The following is a 6,073-nucleotide window of genomic DNA, read 5'->3' on the forward strand; positions in this document are numbered from 1 at the left end:
ATCCAAAGCTGGCTGTGCACTGACAGCAGTGAGCCTTATGTGGGGCTTGAACCCACAAACCGTGAGATCATGACCTGAGCTGAAGTTGGACGCTCAACCGACTGACCCACCCAGGCACCCCTGAGATACAGATTATTATTATTATTATTATTATTTTTTACTTCAAGGCACATTTCATTTAATGTCAAGAGTGTAATACAAAAGGCCCAAATGCAATGAAGGAAACATTCCCCCATGAACACCAACAACAGTGCTCTTTCAACATGTGCCTATTGAATGGAATGGGGATTTAATTTCACTACTAAAAAAGATAACTCAATGAGTCTCATCACAGCCAATATCCTATACAATCTAGTAGTGAAATGAACGTTCATAATGCTTCAAACAGTCTCAACCTGAATACCACACCTTTACGTTTGTACAGTCCTCCATAAGATTATCTACAGCACTAACAAGCATTCAAAGAATAAACCACTGATTAAAACCACATTGATTTAAGGCTCAATCAGGTAATATAGAGCCCCAAACCAAATGGTTAAATATATGAACTACTTGTACTGACATCTATTATTTGATTCTCTCACAGCTATTAAGTTGGTTCTTAGTGAATGAAACTCTTTAAAGGCAAAATTCACCTCATTTGAGTTTTGACCCAGAAGTTCAACAACAATCATGAAGTCCACAGTCTTATTGGCAAAACTGACATACAGTGTCTCTAAGTCACTTTGCTCAAGGTTAAGAGCGATGCATATTCCACTTTTACATTTTACTGGAAGTTTACATGTTCAATTCATGATTTTAAATCTCTAGGTTTTCATTCCTCCAAACGGTCTGAATACACAGTGTGCCACAGACTTATGACTTCTCCTTCTCCCTCTATTTTCTTCAAACAGAAACATTTCTCAAGTGTCTACGTGTTGTAGAAGGGAAAGTTTTCGGAGGTGGCCACTTCTTCGGAATAGTCTGATGCCATCAGGCCTCTGAAGCGAGGGGAGGGGGAAGAGAAAAAAGCTGAAACACAGGGTTCATCTGGTAAGTTTTACAATAACAATTACAAGCTGAATAGTATAGGAATGTGGGTTTTTTTTGGCTCAAAAAGTCTGAGTCTTGGTGTGGCAATGAGTACGTGGCTGTCCCACCACAGCTTTCTCGCAGTGGGACTTTCCGGGACGTCTTGACTGGGGACTATGATTTGTTTACCTATCAGGTGTATACTTCCAGGCACTCAGTTCATTTTGGGCTTGTTCCAGTTTGTCTTTAGTCTGTTCCAGTTCACCTTTCATTTTTAGGAGAAACAAGTTGATCGCTGGGTCTGCCGTCGTTGATCTCAGTTGGGCAACGCTAGGCTGCTGGACTTGCTTGAGGTACTGGATTTGAGTAGTACACTCTTGTGTCTCCTGCTCCTTGGTAGCTAGTGTCATTACAAGGATGTTTTCCCTGCGGGCAGACTCTTGTTATTGCTTTAGTTTTTCTTCAGACTCCCTTAACCCAGTTACATCATTAGAATGAAGATCTATGTATTTGTCCTCCAGAGCTTGGATGTGTGCTTCATATTGTTTCCATCTTAGAATTAACTCATCTCATGCCATAACTTTAAAGTCTGTTTCACTCGGTCGAACCTTTTTTGGGAAGAGGTACCTCGGTCATCTTGAATCTTCTCCAGACGGAGGCTGTGCAGGTGCTGCCCAGTCACACAGGCCAAGGCGACCAGACCGTGCTGCCGCTGGCCCCCATGCTCTTCCTCTGGCCACAGCCCCGGCATTCCCCTTTATTTGCGGGTCTCACTTGAGATTAAGTTTTAAGTGAAGGATCTATGATATCAGACTACTAAATGAGAAGATACAATATTTCTTTGTAGTAACATGGTCATGAGAAAGTTAAGTTAGTGAGTTAACAAGATTGGATGGGATCCCAGAACCTTTTCCTGTGACTGCTTCCTACCTCTTCATTTTCCATGACTCAAATTTAAGTCCAAGCTCTTGCATTTGTACCATTATTAGGGATACAGTGTATGTCCCACCCATTTGTCCTCTTCAGACAGTTATCTGAGGTGTTGTTTTTGTCAGGGGATAGCTATGGTCAGGCCCCACTCAGTGCAGCCCAGCAGATCAGGTTCTTGGCTGGCTTCCCAGAGACTTTGGTCCCTCACTCTGCAACAAATGACCTCCATGCCGCTGACAAGAATGCTTCTGCTGGAACACCCATTGTCATACTCTTGAGTACTTGAGTACTTGTCCAGATTAAACTGCTGCTGTTTGCTGGCTGTCAGGAGTTATTAATGCCCAGGTAGCAGGGTTTCCTGTTTCTCTTCTCTCTAAAGTAGATCCGGAGTTTCAGCTATAGTATTTCAGATCACTTTATGGAGTCCTCACTGGGATGGAAAAGCACTTGTTCCAGTCTCCATTTCTCTTCTGCCTGTTACGTCTCAAAGACAAAATTCTGGACTTACAGCTTCATCTGCCTTCTCCCCATGGTGCATGACTCCCACCTCCCACCTGGTTATTTGTAGTTATAACTAGTCTGTAGCACCCTCGGGCAGGGAAGCCCCATCATGACACTTAAATTTCTATAAGAAATTTGCTCAGAACCTTACATCTGCTGGTTAGGTGTGGACCAAACAGCGGCCCTCCCTGTACAACAACACCTGGAGAAAATCTCTAATTCAGCCGGAAGATGTGTTGGGAATAACTGTACCTGCACTCTGTATAGCTGTCTGTCTATACCTTACTATGCATAGTTGATATATAAAAAATTATAGAGTGCTTAGTGGAAGGGGTGGACACCCTTAAAGGTGTGGCTGATGGAACAGTTGTTAATGTGTTTCGACTATTTCCCTTTGCAGTCCATAATGCTTTTGTCATCCTATCTGTTGCTTTAGGGACTTGTGCCCTTTCTAAAACCAACCCTTAAGCACTGATTCTCTCAGTTGATTTCTGGGAAGGTTTTGGTCCTCCTACTGAGCTTTGCAGAGCGCTGGCTGCAATGGTGAGCAGTGGTGAGGTATAGCATATTTCTTTCTCTCCCTCCATCTCTTCCTTCCCCCATCCCCTCTAGATCCTTCCCTCCCTCCCTCCCTAATGCAGATGTTCTGCAGCTGTGTTAGCTTGGCGTGCTAGTCATCCTCTGGCAGTCTGATGTAGGCAAGAGCCCTAAAACCAGCGAAGGGGGCGGTTGGAGGGATCATCATCCATCTTCTGTCTACACCTCAGCTGTCTCATCTTGCTAATGCAGGTTTCTGACTCTGAAGGTAGGGAGATGGAGAAGGAGGTGAGTGGGGGGCCTGCAAAGTCATTCCTTGAATGGTGCTGCCCTGAGACAGCTTTGTAATGGTTGGGTCCTGCAGGTGACAGCTGTCCCTTTCTCAGGTCCATGCTGCAGTGGGCTTCTCAGAGGCCTCCTTCTGGGAGTGTGTTGCCGGCGACTTCCTCCAGGTCGCTGCTTTGCTCTCAGCCCTTCGTTTTTTGGCAGTTTACCTCAAACACACACACTGTCTTCTGGAACCCATCATCCTTCCTGGCAATTTTCTTGTGTGGGATTTAGCATGGCTCCTGGCCAGCTCTCTCTCCTGCTTGGACCACATCTGGTCCATGAGAAACTCCTAATGTAATTTTGGCCCAGCAAAGCAGTGGCTCTCCTTTGCTTTCCCTCCCAAACTGTGCACCAGCCATCTCTTGTCCTCTGAGTTTCGTAGACTGGAGTTGGCTCCCAGTCCACTGAGTTCTGTCCTTAGTGCAGGGAACCCACAGAGGTTTTACTTGTAGTCTCCTCCTTAATGCTTAGTTACAGAGCTGGACCACAGGAGAAGCTGAGTGAGAAGTATGGCTAGGCTCTGAATCTCTTCTTCCTTTCAATCCTGAGTAAATGCCCTTGAACTAAAAGTTTATTCTCTTTTCCTTAGACTGCAGTTCCCTCTGGCAAGCAAAGCCACTCCAGAGACCTTCTAGACATGTAAAATGAGGATAATAATAGTTCCTACATCATAGGGTGTATGAAGGTTAAATGAGTTAATGTGTATAAAGCACTTACAACAGATCCTGGCACATAGTAATTGCCATGTAAGTATCCGCTATTATCATAATTACAATGCCATGTGGATGAACCGTCTAGTTCTTCCCTCTCATTCTGTGGGCTTGCTGCAGAGGGGTGGAGGTAGAGGTGGGAGAAGCCAGAGGATCAGTCTTGAGCTGGTGACATGGGACCACGAGTGGGGGTACCTATATACATGAGGCTTACCCACTGGACAAGAAGTAGCTGATTAAAAACAGTGTTATTGGAATTTCTTTGAGCTAGACTTCATGAAGAGGAAATGTTGAATAGCCAGACAGTGAAATATTAAAATTATGCATTTGGCTGGATTGGAAGAATGAGTTGATGGGACATATTGCCTTGTTAAATATATACAATAATTAATTTGTTAGTGAAGTAGGTAAATTGTTAAAATCCCAATTTATTCCTCAAACAGTGCCTGAATGATTTGGCTAAGATTTCAGAGGGACTGTGAAACCCAATAGGAATTAAGATGCCAATTCATTAGCCCATGGCCATCAATATCTTGCTGTCAGCAGTTGCTCATTTAGGCATTGAGTTGCTGTGTCTCCTCTGTTCTTAGGCTACTGAAAGGTGCAAAGTATGCATACCATATACAGGTAATGCCTGGTAGTCAAAGCTCAATAAATGTGGACTGCATGTTGAATATTCACTGGCCTACCTGGGTGCATTCATTCATTCAACATGCCCTACCATGTCTTAGGGCTCTGTTAGGGGTTTTCCAAATTTTATAAAATTAACACATTCTTTACGGTCAGATAAAGTTCCCTCCAAGCTGAACTCATAAACACTGTGATCAGTGTCCACCTGCTTTGATTGTTCTTTCTGCTTCTCTGCATGCTTGGGCTCTCATCAGCCCCTGCCGGTCTCCCTGTCTGCCAGTTTTGCAGCCTTGTTGACCAGTTCAGCCTTTACATGTTCTTTCAGATACTGCTGTCTGTGTCTGCTCTTTCCCAATAGTGGCATGTAAAACACGGGATGTTCTGCATGTTTTAATTTAGCCACATTGATTCCATCGATGTCTTGTCAGATACTCTGGAGCCTGTGGCCTCATCAGCCACATAGGACACATCAGAGATGGGCCCTCTGGTCTTTTGACCCTGATTATTCTTTCTTTTTGTTCTGATTTTCTTTTGGCATTATAGAAGTATGTGGACATGGAGAGCCAGGGGGAGGAGGAAGGGAGGGAATTAAGGAGGAGGGAGTAGGAGGTCAGTGCTCACAAAAACACAAGAACAAAGGAACTGCAAATTGGGACCTCTCTTCACAGGCACCTTCATTAGGGAAGTCAGTGGGGAACCATCCATCATCTTCTAGGACTCCTGGCTCAGGGCTGGCTTGGACCAAGTGAGAACTATCTAGGCAGCCACTTGTCAGACCCTTTCTAGGGACACCTCTGTGCAGTCATCCTGCCTTCTCCAGGAGGACCCTCCCACTGCCTTTTGGGGCTTCACATCCCACTTAGTTATTAAGGAGACAAAAGGAATGGTTGACAGAACCCATGGTTGGAGAGCAGCAGATAGTCTGTGGCTGGAGGGACAGGCTCTGCTTGGTAAAGGTTCAACCAGGTTTATTTTGTTTGGATGTTTTTGTGTAGTTGTTATTGAACACACCCAGACATGATATGTACCCTAATTGCATTTCCAGAGCATTTCTTGACAATTCTGATAATCTATTGGTTTTTAAAATTCAAGTCTTGGCATTGGAGGTTCCTTCAATACTCGAATCTAGTTTGTATGTGAAGGGGGGTCGGGACTGGGGAGTCCATGAATAATATATGCAATTTGTAACCATCTGTGGAGATGAAAATAAAATAGACTGGGTGTTGTGTGTGTGTGTGTGTGTGTGTGTGTGTGTGTGTGTGTGTTTAAAATCTCTGCATTTCCATCCTGTATTTGGAATTTAAAGTTTGAAGGGAAAGTTGGTGCCTTTATCTGACCTGTCAACATTATAGATGATACTGTATATTTATAAAGATATTTGCATATCTTCTATCAGATGGATGCTCTTAGTTGATTTAGTGTTC

The 6,073-nt window shown here is 44.0% G+C and overlaps 1 pseudogene; it reads right to left on the reverse strand.

Moving 5' to 3' along the window:
- Positions 1-950: 950 nt before the first annotated feature.
- Positions 951-2,472, reverse strand: LOC147575599 (pre-mRNA-splicing regulator WTAP pseudogene; annotated as a pseudogene).
- Between the last annotated feature and the right edge of the window lie 3,601 nt (positions 2,473-6,073).

The sequence above is a fragment of the Puma concolor genome, chromosome D3, assembly GCF_028749965.1.
Source record: "Puma concolor isolate L17-30 chromosome D3, mPumCon1.1.hap2, whole genome shotgun sequence".
NCBI lineage: Eukaryota > Metazoa > Chordata > Mammalia > Carnivora > Felidae > Puma > Puma concolor.